The sequence below is a fragment of the Choloepus didactylus genome, chromosome 3 (genome assembly GCF_015220235.1).
Source record: "Choloepus didactylus isolate mChoDid1 chromosome 3, mChoDid1.pri, whole genome shotgun sequence".
In the NCBI taxonomy this organism is placed as follows: Eukaryota; Metazoa; Chordata; class Mammalia; order Pilosa; family Megalonychidae; genus Choloepus; species Choloepus didactylus.
Genome location: NC_051309.1, coordinates 123,151,338 through 123,174,710, shown reverse-complemented (window position 1 = coordinate 123,174,710; position 23,373 = coordinate 123,151,338). Strand labels below are relative to the sequence as shown.

The 23,373-nt window shown below is 37.4% G+C and overlaps 1 protein-coding gene across 1 annotated transcript in view; it reads right to left on the bottom strand.

Annotated features, from left to right (window-relative positions):
• The window catches only part of ANK2 (ankyrin 2), a 739,617-nt gene that overhangs the window by 641,486 nt on the left and 74,758 nt on the right, over positions 1-23,373 (bottom strand). The window lies entirely within an intron of this gene.

Below are 23,373 nucleotides of genomic sequence, written 5' to 3'. Positions count from 1 at the left end.
GGGAAGATCTCTGGAACACTAGACTCAGTGTCCTATCCAGTAATTCCCTTGTGAGAAGAATTACATACAAGCCAACAGAAACAGACCAACACACCCTGACAGACAGGCAGCCAGAGAGCCAGGATCTATTCATGCTTGCACTCATTCACTCAGTAACTATTTATTGATCACTTACTATGTACCTAGTAAAAGGGGGATATCAGAATTGAATAGGGGGCTGTATATTTTAACAGCATGCAGAGTTTCAAACAAGATTTCTATCAGGGGGAGAGGTACATGGCTTCTATGACTAAAAAAAACAAGGAAGAAATATTCTTATCAAGGCTCCTTATAAAATGTCCTATTTATCTTAATTTCATTATGATAAATGGAAATAAAGGCAACCTTTAAGGTAAGAATAACCAAAATCATTAAACTTTTATGAAGCAGAATTATAGCCAAATTAGGCAGCAGTGATCAGAAATATAATTGTTTCCTACCAGAGAGGAAAATTCACTTTCTTTACCTAATTTAATGACATTACTTCCTATGTTCTTCCTTTATCAACTGTATTTCAGATATTTGTGTAGAAAGAGGATCTCCTGAAACAGCTTATACAACCAATGAATATTATATACATTTGAATCATTTATAGTGACTTAAACATAAGTGTTTAAAAAATATTCAGAATAAGCGAGATGACATAGTCAGTTTTATTCTTTACCTGGCTTATTCCCAATAAAGAACAAGTGGAAATTAGCTTCCCAATGGAATCCTCACAGTTACAAGTCACAAGCCACCTGGTAACCCTCTCAGGGGGAAAACATCATAAGCTTAGTACAAAACAAATAGACGAGTTAAATATTATACATGAAATTACAAATAAACTTATTATTTCCAAACAAAGAGGTTATGAACATACTCTCTAATTGCTGATCTTTTAGTGTTAGTAAACTTATAGGAAAATAATACAATCTACTTTAAATGTAAGGAGCACAGACAAAATACTAATGAAAACTAAGAGCTTTCATATTTTGTGATTATTCTGTGGGAAAGATTTTATTTTTAAACGAGATACAAGAAAATGAGTATGAAATATACAAGAAATAGCTTCCTGCTTGAAAATGCCTTTTTGTTTAGGTTTTCCTGGCATTTTCTGGCGTTTAACTTCATAACTTTGAGCACTTTTAAGTAACACTTTACAGATCTGCACCAGACACCCACAAAAGCAAACCTTTGCTATTATTTCTTACTACATGGACAAAGTAAAGCGGGAAATTTGGCCTCAAAGACAAAATGATTCTTTAAAATCTATACAGCTAAGAATAGCTTAATAGTCAAAAAACTATCACTACTGCTGCCAAAGCCCTAGTTCAATTGCCATCATCATTTGTTTCCTGGGCTATGACAACTGTTTCCACTCTGTCCTCCATAGAGCAAGCAGAATGTTCTTAATCAAATTGAATCACATTTCTACTTCTACTCTTCTTGCTTAAACCTTTATGAAGCAAAATCAAAGCCTCTGGTGATTTTCCATCTCATTTAATTCCTTACCGTGTCCTCCAAGACCTTTCCTATAGTATATAGATGCTTCTCTAGTGATTATTATTCTTGGGTAGTAACAAACTGAAAGTTACTCTCCTTAGCTGAGTTACTGTTTTTTTAATTAATGCTTGTTTTCTGTAATTAATTTATTTCATTAGGATAGATTACCAGAAATAGAATTATTGGGCCAAAAAATGTGGCCTTCTTCCAAAGGAATAGCATTTAAGCTAGATATGTGGTTGCCTGTCCAAAGACTATAGCCTCCAGCTTCCCAACCTTCCACATTATGTGTGGCTTTGTGAGCAAAATTCCACCTCTCCTGCTTTAAAAAAAATTGCTTTGTGTTACAGTTCCACCATTTCAATTTGTTCTATAGCTACTTGTTAAATTGTAATTGAAAGCTATACCTCTTTATATATATGTAATATTTCACAATAAGGAAATAACTGAAACTATAATGCTATAACTCATAACTTTGGAAATTTCCTATACATCTACTAGTTAAATCATACTTTGAAAGATATTACCTTTTTGTACATATATTTCATAATAAGGAAATAACTGAAACCCTGGAACTATAACCTATAATATTTTTCTTAATTTGCTAACTACTTGTTAAATTGCACTACGAAAGTTATCACTTCTATGTATATATGTCATATTCAACAATTTTTAAAATGATTTAAAAAAAAGAAAGAAAAGAAAATTGCTCATCTTGTATTTCTTTCTTTCCCTTTCATGAAAGCTGGAAAAAATAGGCCTGGAACCTGGCTTCAACCACACAGCCTTGGCACCCAGGGGATGGCAGAGGAAAAGAATGGAAGAAACCGGGACTGCTACATGACTTCAGAAAGCAGAACTACCATGGCAACCTTGAGCCCTCACTTTGAACTACTGTATGAGAGAAAAATAAATTTGTTTTTTTAAGACACTTCATTGTGGTACCTCTTCATTACAGCATCTTAGATTCTATCCTAACTAGCACAAAATGTCTGAACTTTTTTTAAGACCCCTAATTTATATTGCCCAATTACTTAGCAGAAAGTCTATAATCAAGTGACCAGTGGTATATATGATTATAGTTTTCTCAGCATTGAGGCTTATTTCTTTTAAATAAAATCTAATTCAATACCATTATATTGTATTGTATGACATTTTATTTTTCTTTTTATTATCTTTTTTATTATTTGTCAAGAAAAAAACTTTTTCAGAGTAATTAATATGTTCAAGTGCTTGCTGACTGTGGTGATAAACATACAACTATATGATGAAACCATGAACAACTGACAATATACTGTGGATAATTGTACAGAATGTGAATATATCTCTATAAAATTGTAGGAAAAAATATGAATGGGGTAGAGGTGCTAGAGAGGGTGTAGAGGGAGGGATGTGCCTGTTTACTGTTGATGGGGAGGCAGAATAGTGTAGCCTTTCTGGGTGTCGGTGTGTTGGTTCCACAGGAAGCTGGGTATGTGGGGGCCTTGGGGTCCTGCAACCTCATTGTGGGGTGTATACTTGGAGGATCTGGGAGCAGAGACCTGAGTGGAAATTTGTATACTGGTGTTTGTGGAGGCAGTGTTTATGATTTGCAATGGGTGGAGGTGGCCTGTGGGTACACTGACTGAGGAACGGGTGGTGGGCTGTGGTGTGTGCATACAATGGAATACTGAGTAACTACAAGAGGAGTGAAGCTATGGGACATGCTGTGGACAGCATTGTGAGTGAAGTACGTCAGAAACTAAAACAAACACTGTAATGCCTCACTGGTGTGGACTAGCTACAATGTGTAAACTCAGAATTGAATGTTAGAGCACAGTCTAACAGGGAAACGATTGTTGTAGCGGTCCCTGGGTTGTAGCAGTCAAATCTATTCCTGAATTGTAATGACTATCTCCAAACTCTGAGATGCTGATCCCTTTGTGTGTGACCTGGTTGGTCTCTGGAACATTGGGTGTCTGTGTGACACCTGAAACTCAGAGCTAGAGCTTGGCAGATATGAATGTCAGTATTAACGCATACAGCAACTGTTAAAAAAAAAAGAAAAGAAAAGAAAAAAGAAAGCTGAAAAAGAACCCAGAGTTCAATTAGAGATTATGAATGAAGCAGATCTGGTTGGGACTAGGGCAGATCGGGACAAAGGGTAAAGGTTGAAACTGACTGTGTGTTAGGGCTTTGGCTTCCCTGTGAGACCAGGGGAAGAGATGTTTATTTGGTGTAGGATCTATATTTTCTAAACAATATAACTTCTACAGTCGGTTTGTTCGGACACAATTGCATGGAGCTTTGAATAGGAGGTGGGATGTGGTGGGTCTGTATAGGTTACAGAGAAATAGCAACAATTCCCAGAGTTATTTGGGTGGAGAATAAAAATATATATACAGGGGCCCCCTGAGGAGCTGAGGCAGGATGCGGAGATGCTGGACTTCCTCACCTGGACTGTTGCTGATGTTCTCACAAACACTGGGGACTAACAGCTTGCTATGCTGAGCCCTCTATCTTGGAGCTTGCCCCTATGAAGCTTGTTACTGCAAAGAAGAGGCTAAACCTGCTTATAATTGTGCCTAAGGGTCTCCCCCTGAGTGCCTCTCTGTTGCTCAGATGTGGCTCTCTCTCTCTCTCTCTAACTAAGCCACCTTGGCAGGTGATCTCATTGCCCTCACCCCTGCATGGGACCTGACTCCCAGGGGTGGAAATCTCCCTGGCAACACAGGATATGACTCCCGGGGATGAATCTGGACCCGGCATCTTGGGATTGAGAACATCTGCTTGACCAAGGGGGATGTGAAATGAAACTAAATAAAGCTTCAGTGGTTGGGAGATTTCAAATGGAGTCAAGAGGTCACTCCGGTGGACATTTTTATGCTCTGTATAGACAGCACTTTTTAGGTTTTAATGTATTGGAACAGTTAGAAGTAAATACCTGAAACTATCAAACTCCAACCTAGTGGCCTTGGCTCTTGGGGATGATTGTATGGCAACGTGGCTTGCAGGGGGTGGCTGTGTAGTTGTGGGGACCTTGCGGATCGCACTCCCTTTGTCCAGTGTATGGATGGATGGGTGGAAAAGTGGGGACAAAGACTAGGTGAAGAATGGGATGGGATGGGGGGATGATTTGGGTGTTCTTTTTTACTTATATTTTTTGTTTTTGTTCTGGTTCTTCCTGGTGTGGGGAAGGCGTAAGGAGATGGATTGGGGTGATGAATGCATAGCTGTGTGGTGGTGCTGTGAACAGTTGATTGTGCACCATGGATGATTGTGTGGTGTATGAATGTATCTCAATAAAACTGAATTTAATTTTTTAAAAAATCCACATATTGGATGCCAACCTTTTCAAGCCATTCATCTACATATGTCTTCTTTCCATACTGATTCATCTGAACATCTTTTGGGATTAAATGCCCACAGGGATGGTTTTCTTCTTGTTTGTTTGTTTTGCTTGGTTTTGTTTTTTAATGTGCAAAACATGCATTTGCTGTAGAATGCTTATTTAATAAACTATAATTAAATACAAAAAAACCTAGTTTGATAAAGTAAAAAAGAGTACATAGTCTCTTTTTTACTATTAGAAGTTGAACATGATTCAATATTTATTATTCATTGTTATAGCATCTTTTGAGACTGTTTGTCCATGTTGCTTTTCACTTTTATTAGATTTTTTTGTATTTTTCTCATCCATTCTATTGAACCTCATGGTTTGCCTTTCAATGCTGTTTTTGTGAAACCTGTTGAAATGTTTTGTTATCATCAAATATGTATTTTTTCCATTATAATGTCCAGCTTTTGCGACCCTAAATACCATACCCCACCATAAAGAACCACGGCTTTTGGGGTAAAGGGCTGATTGCAGGTCTCAGGCAAAGAATGTATGAGGTGAGCCTAGGACATTTTCTTAGGCCAGAAAGCAAGGAAACTTTCAAAGAGCACTGGGGTCATGTGAAAAAACACAACAGTCAGCTTGAGGAGGGCCAACTTCATGAGAGCATATGTTCTAGTTATTTTGTGGAAAAAGCTCCGCCAAATTTAGCTGCTTAAAACAACCTTTATTTTTCTCTCAATCTGCAGTCTGGGCACAGCTCAGAGGGTCAGCTAGCTTCTACTCCACCCCGCATTAATTAAGTGTCAAAAGCTAGAATCCAGGATTTTCCAAGGGCTCACTCAGTCACGTATCAAGTGTCTGAATTCAAACAGCTAAGGGATAGAGCAACTGGGGCTACTTAGTTATTTCTCTTTATCTCTACTTTATCTTTCCATATGCTGTCTCCAACATGGTGGCTTCAGGGAGGCTGGGCTTCTCCGAAAGTATGTATCCCGAGAGAGAGTGCCAGACAGAAGCTTTACTGCCTATTATTACCAAGCGTCAGAAGTCATGTAACAACTCTTCTGCCCAAGATTCACTCTTGATGGAGAAGTGTCAACACTACTTTTTAAGAGTGGGATGGCATATACTGGTATAGCCTTTTTTGTAAACTACAATCTACCACAGCATCAACAAGAATATTTAATCTAATTGATTGAAGCACTTGAATATATAAAAATCCTATTGATACTCAACACAGGGGAAAAAGAAACATTTGCCACTTATGAAGTGACTAGTATAACAATTCCTTACTTGAAAATTGGTAAAGTGAGAGATTTAAGTATTGATTCTTTCTTTTCCATGTATGACTCTGTGCCAGAGTAACAAATAGCCTCAGTTGATGGGGGGAAGCTCTTTGTGGGGACTTAGAGCTACGTTCCCTAGAAAACCATGGTCTTAAATTTAATCCATTTCGGCAGGTGTGAACCAATTGTAAATAGGACCTTTTGATGAGTTTACTTCAGTTAAGGTGTGGCCCAACTGAATTAGGATGGGTCTAATCTTATCACTGGAGGCCTTATAGAGAAGACCACAGAAAAAGAAGCCCAGGGAGCAGCCAGAAGCTGGAAATCAGCAGAGACGGTGGCACCACATGCATTGCCACGTGATGGAAAAGCCAAGGAACACCAAAGATTTGCCAGCCTGCAGGAAGAATCAGCAATGGATGCTAAAAACATTAGGTATAAGGTTGATAAAGGACTGGATATTAATCTGCCTCCAAGGTATCAACACAGAATATTTGTTTGTCTCAAGGGGAAAAGTCATAACTTTATAATGCAGAGATCTGGCTATTACCATTAATTTAATAATCAATCTTAACATATAAAGTAAATTACTATGTATTATGTGACTCCTGACAATGACACAATATAATTTTCACAGCATCATCCATGAAATATTCCTGGCAAGAATGTCTTACCTGATTTTAGTCACACTTTTAGATAGAAATTTCCAGTGTACAAGAACTACAACTATAAATTAAAGGACCTCAGAAGGAAACAATCATATAAATTTGGAAGGTGGGAATTCTTCCAGAAAACTGGCCCAGTCAACAAGTGAATGTCACCAAAAGAAAGAAAAAGAGACACGGAAGAACTTCTATGGATTAACAGAGAAATAGGAGCCCTAACAGCCAAATGGTAAGAGCCATGCAAGTCCTCGATTGCATACAGGTTTGAGAAAATTGGTGGAAAAGACACTTAGGGAAAAATTGAAGGAAGCTGAATGTGTAATGAGTATTAGGAAATTTCAGGTAATTATTGTTAATTTGTTAAATGTGATAATGATAATAGTATTGTGTTTAGTTAGGAAAAATGTCCTTCTTTTAGAGATACATACTAAAGAATGTAGGGGTGAAATGACATATCTGTAATTTACTTCCAAATACTTAAAATTAAGTAAATATGGCAAAATGTTAATGATTGGTAAACTTAGATGATGAATATATGGGGGTATTCTGCATGCTATTCATTTATTTCTTTTTATATTTGAAAAGTTCACAACAAAACATAATAAAACAGAGAAATTCTCCCAAAGTTCAGGGATTCTCTAAATATTCACTTCTAACTTTTCTAATTTTTATGGCTTGATTTTTAAAAAAATATTTAACTATCTAAATTATCTGGACTTTTTTTTAAAGTATTCTAGTTCTCCCCAGACAAACCAATTGTCATAGAAATTTTATTAAATAATCCTTCTCTCCCAATAGTTATGCCTCTTTCTCTTTTATTAAACTAAACTATTGATATATTAGTATTTATTTCTGAGATACCTATTAAATTGAGTTGTCTGTACCAGTGTTGTTTTAATTTAATTACAATAGCTTATGCAATCAAGAGTTACCTGACGATCATTACTTCTCTTTTTCAATTTTTAAAATTATTGACTATTTATTTTTCCAGATAATTTTTAAAATTATTTCCACTGTCCCCAACCCACCCAAAAAATCCCATTATTTTCTCTTTTTTTCCCCATTGGATTTTTTACTAAAATTGAATTGGGAAGAATTGTCATCTCTACAATATCAACAATTAATACTGAATTCCACTTAAATTTTAAAAGCTCTAAGTTTTATTTTTTCCTTATATTGAGTGATAATGTGTTTTCCCCAAATTCTCCAACTTCACTGGTTTTAGATCTGTTCTCTAGAGCTACATGAAACTATGTACTCCCTCTTCCCTGTAATTCAAGAGAACAATTACGTTCCCGGTTCATTCAGCCATTTCCTACTTCACATGATTTTCGCTCTCTTTATCATCCTGCTCACCCACTTCTAGATATGTTCCAGTTTGTCAGTGTTTCCTCTGGAAATGTGGAACCCAGACCCGAAAACTTAAGACCCAAATGTGTGTGGTCTGAGAAAAATAGAGCATAGTGGAATTATTTTTTTCCTTATAATAAGCACTCAGCTGTTAACACATTCTAGATTTGTATCCACTTTTCTTGGCAGTCTTCTACACTATTGGCTCATATTGAACTTGAAGTCAACTAAAATCATTAGAACTTTTTCATGGAATTGATTTTAAAATAGACTCTGTTTTCTTGACTATAAGCAGTTGAATGCTGGGTCTATTTGTATTTAAGTAATTATATCTATCCTGTGTAATCTCATCTCTTCAGTATTGGTCCATCATTTCAACCTAATTATAATTCATAATTCTATTTTCCAAAGGATTAAAGCATAGTCATCTGCAAGTTTAATAAACATGTCTTCCTTTGGCCTCATCCAAAAAGTCTGACAAAGTCACCCAGGGGAGTGAATCTCCCTGGCAATGTGGAATATGACTCCCGGGGAGGAATGTAGACCTGGCATCGTGGGACGGAGAACATCTTCTTGACCAAAAGGGGGATGTGAAAGGAAATGAAATAAGCTTCAGTGGCAGAGAGATTCCAAAAGGAGCCGAGAGATCACTCTGGTGGGCACTCTTATGCACAATTTAGACAACCCTTTTTAGGTTCCAAAGAATTGGGGTAGCTGGTGGTGGATACCTGAAACTATCAAACTACAACCCAGAACCCATGAATCTCAAAGACAGTTGTATAAAAATGTAGCTTATGAGGGGTGACAATGGGATTGGGAAAGCCATAAGGACCATACTCCACTTTGTCTAGTTTATGGATGGATGAGTAGAAAAATAGGGGAAGGAAACAATCAGACAAAGGTACCCAGTGTTCTTTTCTACTTCAATTGCTCTTTTTCACTCTAATTATTATTCTTGTTATTTTTGTGTGTGTGCTAATGAAGGTGTCAGGGATTGATTTGGGTGATGAATGTACCACTATGTAACGGTACTGTAAACAATCGAAAGTACGATTTGTTTTGTATGACTGCGTGGTATGTGAATATATCTCAATAAAATGAAGATTAAAAAAAAAAAAAAAAAAGTCTGACAAAGAACAAAGGACCAATTCTTATGGCAAAACAACCAAATGCTACTTTCTGAGAAATTGCCCAACACCTGGATCTACAGCATTTCATTACCAATCTAAGAGATATGAAAAAAGGACCAAGGTAAGTTTGATCCCACTTGCTTTTGTAAATCCAAACTGATTCCTTATGATTATTTCTTCCCAGTCTGTGTGTTCACAAGCCACTTATTTTAACATTTGTTCTAAATTTGGCTGAGCACCAATGCCAAATCCAATCTTATATCAGAATCCAAAGTTTTTTCCTCTTTCTAAAAATATGGAGGAAATTCACCCTTCACCGAGAACCTCCATCATTCTCCAGTTCTCCTCAAAGAAGAGTTACTGGGAATTGCACCTGCACACATTTCCATTGCTCTTGTATATCATTCCTTAATGCCTAGAAACATGAACTCATTATGGTATCTAAATGCATTTCTGTGAAGGTGTGTGCATACATGTTTGTCCTAACAGATTTAGTTCCTTGAGGATGATATGGAGTCAAATTCAGAGAAACTCATTCTATATTTTTTGAGTGTCAAGTGTTTAGGAGACAGAAAGGCTTCTACAAGTTTAACAGGAGAGAGATATGACACATCATAGTCCACGCTGGGAGTAGAAATGGTTCTGCATTGCTCAACTGAAGGGTATGGGGTAGCAGGAAATAAGAATGGACAGGCAGATAAAGGAGAGCTGACCCTAGGGGGCCTTGGAAGCCATGCTAACAAACTTCAACTTTATCCTGGAGGGAGTTAGAGATAGGACATCTGTTTTAGTTTCCTTGGCTTCTCAAGTAAATACTATGCAATTGTTTGGCTTAAACAATGGAAGTTTATTTGCTCACAGTTCTGAGGCTAAGAGAAAGACCAAATCAAAGCATCATCAAGGTGATGCTTTCTCCCCAAAGACTGTGGCATTCTGGGGCTGGCTGTTGGTGATCCTTGGTCCCTAGCTATCACATGGCAAGGCACATCGCAGTGTCTCCTAGTCGCTCCCTTCTCTTCCAGATTCCAATAATGTTTAGCTTCTGGCTGCTCTTTTTCAGCTTTCTCTCTGAATTTCATTCTCTTATAAAGGATTTCATTAATAGGATCAAGAGCTATCCTGGGGGCGGTCCCAGGGTGGAAGCCTCGGTGCACTGGGCCACCAGTCCTCGATGTTTGTGGGAACATCACCAACAATCCAGTCAGAGATGAGGAAGCACCTGAAACCATAAGTGTTGGACTTCCTTATCTGGATTGTTGCTGATGTTCTCATGGGCATTGGGGACTGGCGGTTTGGTGTGCCAAGCCCTCTGTTGTGAGACTTGCCCTTGTGGGAGAGGCTGAGCCTGCATATGGTTGTGCCTGGGAGTCTCTCCCTGAGTACCTCTTTGTTGCTCAGATGTGGCCCTCTCTCTCTCTGGCTGGGCCACCTCATCAGGTGAACTCACTGCCCTTCCTCCTGCATGGGGCCTGACTCCCAGGGGTGTGGATCTCCCTGGTGGCACAGGTTACGGCTCCCGGGGATGGGTCTGGACCTGGCATCATGGGATTGGGAGCATCTTCTTGACCAAAAGGGGGATGTGAGGTGAGGTGAAGTGAAGTTTCAGTGGCTGAGGGATTTCGGGTGGAGTTGGGAGGTCACTCTGGTGGACATTCTTGTGCACTGTATAGGTGACGTAACACTTTTTGGGTTTTGATGTATTGGAATGACTAGAGGGAAATGCCTAGGACTGTCAGGCTGTGGCCCAGTGGCCTTGATTCTTGAGGACGATTGTGTGACAGTGTGTCTTGCAGGGTTGACAATGTGATTGTGGAGACCTTGTAGATCGCACTCCCTTTGTCCAAGAACTGAATGAGGGGTGGGGTGGGATGGGGGGGATGATTTGAGTGTTCTTTTTTGCTTTTGTCTTTTATTCTTATTCTGATTCTTTCTGGTGTAAGGAAGAATGGATTGGGGGTGATGAATGCATAGCTGTATGATGGTACTGTGAATGGTTGATTGTGCACCATGGATGATTGTATGGTATGTGAATATATTTCAATAAAACTGAATTTAATTAAAAAAAAAAAAAAAAAAAGAGCCATCCTGAGCCACACCTTAACTGAAGTAACCTCATCAAAAGGTCCTAATTACAAGGCTAGGGTATGGGAATCTCATAATTTATGTAGGACTGTTTATAAACCCCCAACTTCTCTAATAAAAAAGTAAAACAAAAATTTTAAAAAGGTCCTACTTACAATGGGTTCACACCCACAGTTATGCATTAAGTTTAAGAACATGCTTTTCTGGGAGTCTGTACATCTTCAAACCACCACAATCCCCAAGAGCCAGATTCCCCTGAGAACTTGTTTTGTTTCCCCTGCACAATTTTAAAAACAAAGATACAAAAACTGGAATTCCTTTAAACAGTCGGAGCACACCCTATCTACTTTGTCACACCCACTCCATCCTTATTGTCTCACACCGTCACTAGAATATTAGCCCCTGGAGCACTGGGCCTCTGTCTGGCTTGTTTGTAATGGTTTCTTCAGTGTCTGTGCACAGGAGGCATCAAAAAAGCTCTGATGACTGACATGTTGGCCTAGCCCACTTCATTGGTTCATATTACCTGGTACAAAGGTAGGCCACAAACAGCAGCTGCTAAATGCCTTCTGCTTTCCACTTCCACATAAAAATGTATGAAGTTGAATTGTTAAAATTTCATTATTTAAAGAATTTTGTGCTCCCCAGCACCTGCTTCTCATTGGAAATCTTCATGGAACAAGTATTACTGTATTTTCTCTGTTTTTGAAGCCTGCTTTTCCTACAAACTGTGGTCTGACTAAGCCCAGGCCCATCTTTTTTGGCTACTTCACATTCAGAGATTACATGGTCATGGCCTCTCTCAGCGCCAGTTACTTCCGCATCTCCGTCCTCTTTCTACTTGGTGTTCAGAACACCATTCCAAGTAGACCTTCTCCATATTGCTTCCCCACCATTCCAAGAGGTGACTTTGTCAGTAAATCTTGTTGAGGGTTCACCAAATGCTTCATTTTTAGAAGAAAGAAACTACCATAAGTTACACCTACCAATCTCTGTGTCCTTGTTGTAATTCATATTTGGAAAATATTGACTATGTCTTCTATCTGACCTGGCATTCTATAGCAAATTCCTCCAAAGATATTAATTTTGTTTTTCTCTCCTGATACCTACATATAAATGCTCATCAACAAACTTCCAATCTCCATTCATGGATTCTTGTAGAAGGATACAATGCCTTGAAATGCAATTCTTCTGTCACCACACCCCTTTCCTGCCTCCCACGTACAGACACTCATACATACATAGACACAAAATGATAACACCAGAGCTGATTCTTTTGAACAAAGCATCACTTTAAAAACTGCAAGATTAGCCAAACACTGATAATTTTAGAATCTAGGGGATGGATACATGGGTCTTCAACCTACTATTCTCTCTACTTTTTTAACATATTTGGAGATTTCCATAATAAAAATTTTTTAACTTTGCAAATTTATCATGCCATTTATTTATTCACCAAACATCTATTTTATCAAACATTGTGCTAAATAATATTACAAGAAGATTAAGACACAGTCTCTATACCAAATGAAGCCTAGAATGTAAAGTAAACTTTGAATTTCAGGTAAACAATGAATAATATGTTTTTAGTGTAAGTATGTTCCATGTAATATTTGGGGTACTTATACTAAAAAAATTATACCAAATTATAATCACAGTTGTACCAAGTATACTTAACAGTAAAAAATTACTGTTTTTCTGAAATTCAAATTTAACAGGGATCTGGCAACCATATCTCAGTCCTTAGTAAGCATATAAAATAGTAGAAGAAAACACTTGTCAGCAAGTAAGTATTAATAAATGTTAAGTGTTGTTTCCTGTAGCTGCAATAACAAATAACACAAACTTGGTGGCTTAAAACAACAAAAATTGTTCTCTAACAGTTCTGGAGACCAGAAGTCCAAAATCAGTATCACTGGGCTGAAATCAAGCTGTCAGCAGGGCTGTACTCCTTCTGGAGGTTCTTGAGAATCATCCCTGGCTCTTCCAGCTTCTTGTGGCTGCTGGCACTCCTTGGCTTATGGCCACATCACTCCAAGCTTCAAGCGCAGCATTTTCAAATCTCTGTCTGTTCCATCTTTACATATCCTTCTCTTCTGTCTGTGTCAAATCTACCTCTGCTTCTCTCTTATAAAGACACTTGTGATGGCATTTAGGGTCCACCCAGATAATTCAGGAGAATCTCATCTCAAGATCCTTAATTTAACCAGATCTGCGAAGATCCATTTTCCAAATAATAAAACATTCACAAGTGTCAGGAATTAAGACCTAATCCTATCTTTGAGCACCCTAATTCACCCTTCTACAGGTGCCATCATAGACAACTACCAGGAAATAGTGGAGAAACAGAGAAGGCACTGTCAGGTCAACTTGAAAGGAAATGTAGGAAGAGGCAGATGTCAAGGAAGCCTTCCTAAAGCAATGGTGTCAGAGAGTATAAGTTGCTAAAGCAGTGGTGACATTTACAGCCAGTAGTCAGACTAATCAGAACACACACCAGATATACATAATACACTACAACCTTCCAGTAAGAACCAGCTGAACATAAGTGCCACTAATATGTGCACTACTGGCAGGTTACACCAGGCATCAATAATTTATTTATAATAAATAAATTAATAAAATAAAGTTTGACCAAGAAATTTTTAAAGTAATGTCGTATTTCTTGCTTGGTTTTAAAATTCAAGGATAAATAAGGAGTAGCAACTGGATGACAAAAATTCTTTTTATATGATTCCTAATATGCTGCCTGGGGAGGCTGGGAGGCAAGAAGACTTACTCCATACAGTTTAGGGAGTATCCCAAAACCTCCCATCTCATCTTTAGTCATTTTTTTTTCTTTCTATGCCTCCTACATTCCCTTTAAAACTATCAACCCTTTCAAGAAGGAATGAAGCAGTGAGACACACAACTAGGATAGCATTTTGAGTGAAGTACACCAGAAATGAAAATACAAACATTATAATGCCCAGCTAATGTGGACTAACTATGTCTAAACTCTGAGGATTGAATCTTAGAGCACAGCTTAGCAGGGGAATGCTTATTGTAATGGTCCCTAGATTGTAAGTTCTTATAGCAGTCACATCTATTTCATAGTTGTAATGATTATCTCTAAATTCTGAAGTGCTGAGTTCTTTGTGTATAACCTGGTTGGTCTCTGTAACTCTGGATATCTGTGTGACACCTGAGACTCAGAGCTAGACTCAGAGCTAGAGTTATGCCCCTATGAATGTCAATACTACCTCATACAACAACTGTTAAAAAAGCTGAAAAAGAGTTCAGACCTCAATTAGACATATGGATGAAGCAGATTTGGTTAGGACTAAGGCAAATCAGATGAAAGGGTAAAGGATGATATTGACTGTGTTTTAAAACTTCAACTTCTGTGTAAGACCAAGGGAAGAGATGTTCATTTGATGCGGGATCTATATTTTCTGCAGCACACTAAACAATTTAACTTGTATGGTTAGTTTTCTCAAATTCCATAATTACATGGAACTTTGAATAGAAAGTGAGAACTGGTAGGTTTGTACAGGTTAGTGTGAAATTCCAATACATCCCAAAGTAATTTGGGCAAAGAATGAGGACATATTTGCAGGGCCCCCTGGAGAATGGGGAAGAATGGGGAAGAATGCCGAAATGTGGACTTCCTCACCTGAGTTGTTATTTGTGTTCTCTGAAAACGTTGAGGACTGACAGTTTGGTAGGATGGGCCCTTGATCTTGGGGCGTGCCCTTGTGAAGCTTGTTGCTGCATAGCAGAGGCTGAGCCTATTTATAACTGTACCTAAGAGTCTCCCCCAGAGAACCTTTCTGTTGCTCAGATGTGGCCCTTTCTCTCTCTAAGCCCGTGCAACAGGTGAACTCCCTGCCCTCCCTTCTATGTGGTACATGATTCCCAGGGGTATTAATCTCCCTGGCAACGTGGTACATGACTCCCAGGGGTGTAAATCTCCCTGGCAATGCGGGACATGACTCCTGGGGATGAGCCTGGACATGGCATCGTGGGATTGAGAAAATCTTCTTGACCAAAAGGGGGAAGTGAAATGAAACAAAATAAAGTTTCAGTGGCTGAGAGATTTCAAATGGAGTCAAGAGGTCACTCTAGAGGGCATTCTTATGTGCTGTATAGATATCCCTTTTTAGTTTTTAGTTTATTGGAATAGCTAGAAGGAAATACCTGAAACTGTTGAACTGCAACCCAGTAGCCTTGATTCTTGAAGACAATTGCATAACTATGTAGCTTACATGGTATGACTGTGTGAATGTGAAAACCTGTGGCTCACACTCCCTTTGTCCAGTTTACAGACAGATGAGTAGAAAAATGGGGACAAAAACTAAACGAAAAATGGGATAGGATGGGGGGGATGGAATGTTTTGGGTGTTCTTTTTTGTTTTTATTTTTATTTTTAGAGTAAGAAAAATGTTCAAAATTGATTCTGGTGATGAATGCACACCTAAATGATGGTACTGTGAATAGATGATTGTACACTGTGGATGACTGTAGCGTATGTGACTATATCTCAGTAAAATTTTATTTAAAAAAAACTACCAACCCCTTCAATTATTTTTTGTCAACCTCTACTCAAATAACAATTTTTATTTAATTAATTTCCCACAAGAATAAAGTGATCTAAGCAAAAATAAAATTCCTAAAAATATAAAATTATATAAAGTAATATTGCCACTCCTTCATCTAATTCCACGTTGCCAAAAATAAGCAAAAGACACTTTAAAGTATGTATCACACAAGAACCTATCTATGTATATATAAACATATTTCTAAATAAATGGGAAGGAGCTGAGCAATCATTGTTGGCAGAAAATGATAATCAAAACAATGCTACCTTAGCCCATTATGCTTCAAAGAAGCAGCAAGTTCAATGCCCCTTCCTGTTGTACTGTTTGGATACAATCCCACAGGAAATATCTTTAATTCATAAATTATTAAATCCATAGTGGCATTCTAAAGGAGGAGTTGGAGATAAGAGCAACAATTAAAACATCAACAACTCTTCCTAATCTTCCCCTAAACTGTCTACGCAAAAAAGCCTTCTTGTAGTTCCATAAGCACTTCAAATTTAAAATTTCTAAAACTGAGCTTATCATATTCCCCCAGAAAACATAATCTTCCTACTATTTCCACCTCACCCAGTGGCCCAAGTCTTTAACTAAAAGTCACCAAATCCTGGAAAAGAACACTCAAATTTATCCATTTCTCTCCATCCCTGGATTGCTTGCAGAAAATTCATGACTGGTCTACCTAACTTCTGCCTTACCCTATCCTTACCCATTCTCCACCTTTCAAACACAGTTATCTTCCCAAAGCATAAATATCATTCTTCAAGCTCTTCAAGGGAGAGAGTCCTGGAGAGAATTTGCAATATTCTACATGAGAAAGCCCCTGTTTATTTCCCTGGCTTCTTCTCTAACCTTCTTGCCCTCACAGTCTGTTTTTAAACCAAACTCACCTTTTTTCAGTTTCCCAAGAATGCATGCTGACCCATGCTGGGACTTTACACATGCTGTGTCCTCTGACTAAAAACAGTTTTCCGTTTCTTTGCTTAGCTAACTCCGATTCAATCTACAGGTCTTAATTTTGATACGTACCTCTAGGAAGCCTCCCGCTAATCCTCTTAGTCTGAGTTAGGGCTCTCTTCTCTGAGTTACCACAGCATCCTGTGCTTTCTCCATCATTATCAATTATAATTGTCTGTTCACTTGTCTTTCACCATCCCTAAACCACAGGATCAATTCACCTTTATATTATCAATACCTAGCACAGTACTGGGCATATGGTAGGATCTCAACAAATAGCTGTTAAATAAATGGAATTAAATAGGGAGAAAGTGTAATGCATATACTTAGTAGCAAGCTACTGTACATTTATATTCAGGAAAGCAACTCAATGCATGGCTTGAGTGTAATGAACAGAATGATACCATAAGATCTGACAGCAAAAACAAGAGAAAAAATTAGATAAGTGGGACCTCATCAAAATTTAAAACTCCCATGCACCATTAGACATTATCAAGAAAGTGAAAAAAAAAAAAAAAAAACCTACAGAATGAGAAAAAATAGTTGAAAATCATCTATCTAAGGGTTTAACATCCAGAATATATAAAGAATTCCCACAATTCAACAAAAAGACAAACAATCCAATTTAAAAATGGGTAAAGGACTTTCCTCCAGACATTTCTCCTAAGATATACAAATGGTCAGTGAGCACTTTGAAACAATGTTCAACATCATTAGCCATTAGGGAAACGCAAATCAAAATCATAATAAGATACCACTTCACACCCACTAGGATGGCTATTATTTAAAAACAGAAAATAAAAGGTATTGGTGAGTGTGCCAGTTTGAATGTATTGTATCCCCTAAACGCCATTATCTTTGATGTAATCTTGTGAGGCAGACGTTTTGGTGCTGATTAGATTTGCTTGGAATGTGCCCCACCCACATCCATTCAGGGTGGGACTTGATCAGTGGAGCCATATAAATGAGCTGACTCAAAGCAAAGGAAATCAGTGCAGCTGTGAGTGATGTTTGAAGAGGAACTACAGTGAAGAGGGACACTTTGAAGAATGCACTGGAACTGAGAGAGGAGCTTCAGCTTACAGAGACATTTTGGAGATGGCCTTTGAAAGCCTACTTTGCTCTGGAGAAGCTAAGAGAGGACAAACGCCCCAAGAGCAACTGAGAGTGACATTTTGGAGAGAAGCTGAAGCCTAGAGAGGAACATCCTGGGAGAAAGCCATTTGGAAACCAGAACTTTGGAGCAGACGCCAGCTACATGCCTTCCCAGCTAACAGAGGTTTTCTGGACGCCATTGGCCATCCTCCAGTGAAGGTACCCAATTGTTGATGCATTACCTTGGACACTTTACGGCCTTAAGACTGTAAATGTGTAACCAAATAAACCCCCTTTTATAAAAGCCAATCCATCTCTGGTGTTTTGCATTCTGGCAGCTTTAGCAAACTAGAACAGTGAGGATGTGAAGAAATTGAACTTGTGCATTTTTAAAATAGTGCAGCCACTGCAAAAAGCAGTTTGGAAGTTCTTCAAAAAGTTCAACATTGAATTACTGTATGACCCAGCAATTCCACTATTAGGTACATACCAGAAAGAATTGAAAGCAGGAACTCAAACAGATACTTGTATGCCAAATGTTCATAGCAGCATTGTTCATAAATAACCAAAAGGTGGAAACATCCCAAGTGTCTATCAGCAGATGAATGGATAAACAAAATGTGGTGTGTACATACAATGGAATATTTTTCAGCCATAAAATGGAATGAAGTTCTGATACATGCTACAACATGGATGAACCTTGAAAACATTATGCTAACTGAAATAAGACAGACTTAAAAGATCACATATTGTTTGATTCCATTTATATGAAATATCTAGAAGAAGCAAATTCATACAGACAGAAAGTGTGCCAGTTTGGATGTATTATGTCCCCCAAAATGCCATGTTCTTTAATGCAATCTTGTGGGGGCAGACATATTAGTGTTGATTAGATTGGAACCTATTGATTGTTTCCATGGAGATGTGACTCAATCAACTGTGGGCAAGACCTTTGATTGGATAATTTCCATGGAGGTGTTACCTCACCCATTCAGGGTGAGCCTTAATTAAATCACTGGCGCCATATAAAAGAGCTGACAAATAAAAGGATCTCAGAGCTGCAGCTGAGAGACAATTTGAAGACAGCTGTTGAAAGCTGATGCTGACATTTTGGAGAACATCATTTTGAAACTCAACCTGGGGGCAAGCAAATGCCAGCCATGCCTAGCTGATAGAGGTTTTCCAGCTGCCATTGGCCTTCATTCATTAAAGATATACTTGTGTTGATGCCTTCATTTGGACATTTTCATGGCCTTCAGACTGTAACTTTGTAACGAAATAAATCCCCTTTACAAAAGCCAATGCATTCTTGGTATTTTACATAATGCCAGCATTAGCAAACTGGAACAGAAAGTAAGTTAGAGATTACCAGGGACTAGAGGGAAGGGGAATGAGGAGTTATTGCTTAATGGGTCGAGTTTCTGTTTAGGGTGATGATAAAGTTTTTGTAAGGGATGATGGTGATTGCAGCATAACACTGTAAATGTAATTCATGCCATTGAATTGTACACTTACACTGAATTGTGCAATAAAAAATATTTTTTAAAAATAGTAGCATAATTGTTTACAGCATTTCATTGACAATTAAGGAGTAACTTGGGCTTAGGACAAATAAATCACACACACATACACGTAAACAATAAGCTTCATTCTCCTCTCCATAAGACAAAAATCAGATTATGATTCAGTTGCAAATGTATGTCCTTGTCATCCTTCTAAATTGACACAGAAGGCAGTAGAAGTAATATAAAGGGTAAAGCCAAATGTCTACTTTGGCATCCTGCATATTTCTGTCTTTACCAAAGTCCAGCAAACAGTCCTCAGCTTTGCAGGTTCTGAAACTCAATTTTATTATTTCACTTACAAGTGGAAAGTCATTGAGGCAGATTTTCTCAACACAGTTTCTTCTGAACTCAGAATACAGAAAACTACTTGAGTAATTATTTCTCAATTCTCCCAAAGATGATACATAACTAGTACCATTCTAGATGTATAAAGAGAAGTGAATTCATTACATACAATGAATATCTTAGAGCCATTAGGACTTATTTTGCTCCCAGAACTCCAGAAGACTTGGAATTATATGAAGTTAACCCCTGTGATGTACATACTGTATATATCCTGTCTTAGTTTTCTAGGGCAGCTAAGACAAATACCACACAACAGGTTAGCTGTAACAATGGGAATTTATGATTTTGGAGACCAGGAGTCCAAACTCAAGGTCTTGACAGGTCATTCTTTTGCCCAGATTCTGTAGCATTCTGGTATTGACTTGCCTTAATCCCTCGGGTTCCGTGGCTTGTATCTCTGTCTCATTAGATGGCTGCTCATTCTGGCTTCTCTCCTGCTCAGTCATCTCTGTTTAGATTTCCTCTCTTTATAAGGATTTCAGCCATGTGAATTAAGGCATACCCTCATTTAGTTAGGCCACATAGATTAGATAGGGTCTTCAAAGAGTCTATTCACAAATGATTCCACATCTTAACTAATAGTAACATCCTCAAAGTTCCTTTTTACAAATGAGTTCACACCACAGGAACACAGATTATGACTTAAACATGTCTTTTTTGGGGAGCATGACTCAATCCCCAACATACGTTGATCTACAAATTTATAAAAGAAAATACATCATTTGCCAAAACTAGAATACAGTACCACTATTAATCATAACAAAGCTTCAAAAACACTGACTTGTACAGCCAAATAGGTCAAATGCTCTTAAAGGATACTTTCGTTGGGCTGTCATATCCTGGCAACTGAGCCTTTCTCCTGAGCTCTTTGAGCAAAGGATTCATATTTGTCTTGGCTTCACATTTTATTGAAATTTGAACCTGTAACAATTGACATAACACATGGCACATACCTGAGTTCATTAACTGAATGGACAGATGGAAGGATGGATGAGTAAATTGTACTGTACTACTTGGATTATTTTCTATTAGCAGTTAATTTCATATATAATCTGTGGATTCTTGCTCATTCATTCAACAAGCACCTACTATGTGCATGGATCCTGGGTTAAGAACTGAGACAGGTTATGCACATTAAGTCACAAGTCAAATCCCTTAAGATTAATCTAGTTGTACTTTCTGGTCTCTCTAACTTTAGATTCTATAGCTCTTATTCATATTTCATAGAGAAAAACAGTTCCCCACTTTACCAGAGCACTGGGATTCTGAGAGCAAGTGGGGCAGTATTGGATTACTTCATCCTGGAATGAAGAGCTACTTATCATCATGTCAAGTTTCTGAGAAATATATCCAAAGATGATATATTTTGGGAATTAGATATGCACTGTTTGCAGTGAGAGGTGGGGTTAAGAAGGGGGCACGGTGGAAAATGGTAATATTGTCCCTCTCCTACATCCATTGGAAAATAACTTCCCAAGGTAAGATGGTTTCTGGAGCACCCCACGGTCTCTGTTCCCACTTCAATCATTCTGCAGTTTAGACTTCAAAGGAATCCAATGGAAGTAGAGTTGGATTTGTCAGGGATACAGAGGGAATTAAGACTTTTTTCTGACTCATAGCCCAGGCTTCTTCCATTGTTCTATTCTGCTAAAAGTTGCCTATAGAGCCAATTTTATGACACTGGCTCCCCTTTAGTAAGAGTTATGTTACCCTGAAATCAAAAATCTATATTCAAATTCTCATGTTGGCAGGCAAATGAGGCTCCTGACTGTAAGTTAATGCTTTCATGAAGGCACTTAACACTGATTCCCAGCTAGAAAAATCAGAATAGAATAGAATAAATACAGAAAGGGCTTCTTACCTCTGCATTCAGCACTTCCTTTGACTCAAAGGTAAAAACAGAGCCACTAACTAATATTGATGAAAGAAATTAAACTTGATGCCTGAAAATCACTCTGCACAAATTCAGCCTTGGATATTGTGTTTCCCTACAAGCACACAAAACCTTGTAGACTTATGCTTAATTATACTTACATTGATTTTCCAAGAATATTTGATATGGGATTAAATTTACTTTATTGGCAAGGAATTAGCAAAGCAATGCATAAATAACCATGTACTCTGCTTTTATTAATCTTTAAATCAACTCAGTATCTTCCAACAAATGACCCGATTCCTCTTCCAGACAACAAGGAGACTTGTCTGTCCTAATACTGTATCAAATGTATCAAATTATTATAAATGAAACATTAACAAATAGAAACTGATTTTATAAGACAACCAAGTTAGAAATCCGTGCAAATAAACTATGAAAGCCTGAAAACTTCCCAAAGGGTTTTCATGACTTTTTGTACGTTATCTTAAAATGGAATTTACTTTTGCAATAAAGGTCTTCAGGGATCTGTTTTGCCCTGTTAAATATATCTTCGAACAATGAATGGGAAAAAAGTCAAAAATTAGTTACTCTATGAATCCCACACAAAATCAATGATTACACTTTTTTTAAAAAAGCTGGTTACAAATGGAGGAAATTATTTCATTTCTATACGAGCTTTAGTTTTCTCATCTATGGAAGATGGAATTGAACAAAATCATCACTAAGGTTATTTTAGTCTTTGAGTTTCCATGGCCTGGTTATTCAGCAATGTGATAAACCAAAATATAAAATAGTTCATATCCAATTTTAAGATAGTAAAGGCATGATGAGATAAATGCTTAATAATGGGTCTGCAGATTAAAAAATCACATTCAGAACTATTTGTCTTTTAAATATTTTACTATATTATTTTTTGACAACTAATATGCTTTTAATTTAATGACATTCTTTGAACAAAATATAAATATTATTCTAGTCTTTCATATCAATAATTTTATTTCACTTTAATATCTTAATTTTAGCTCATTTATGACTTGTTTTAATTTCCTGGACAAAAGATCACAAAATATAAATATCTAATTTGAAGATTTTCTTACTTTTTAAAATACTTTTAAGCTTATTAACAGTATCAACTGAAGTTCTCCTTAAGGTAAACCACATTCTTGTGGTTTTATTTAAAAATTTTTGGATCAAAAGGAATGTGAGTTCATGTCATACTAAAAAAATCTAGTTTTGAGGTAACAGATGGTAGGTTTAAATATAACACACTTTTCTTCATTCTATTATAAGCATGTATCAGCTTTATAATAAAACAAAAACAAATGAAATAGCATAATGTACAGACAGAATTCACATTCTTTTTTATATCAGGGCAAAATTTGTTTATTTCCTTTCTTTTGGCTCTTTATTTCTCCATGTTTTTAAAATGAGATCAAATCAACAATGCAGGGAAGGGGGTGAAACTATGCAAAATTATACGATGTGTAGGATCTATATGTTTTCTTATACACCTTGTATCAGACTAAATTAGTTTCTTAAATACCTTATATCAGACCAAATACTTTGTCTGCTGTAGCTTGAAAAAATGTTAATTTTCGT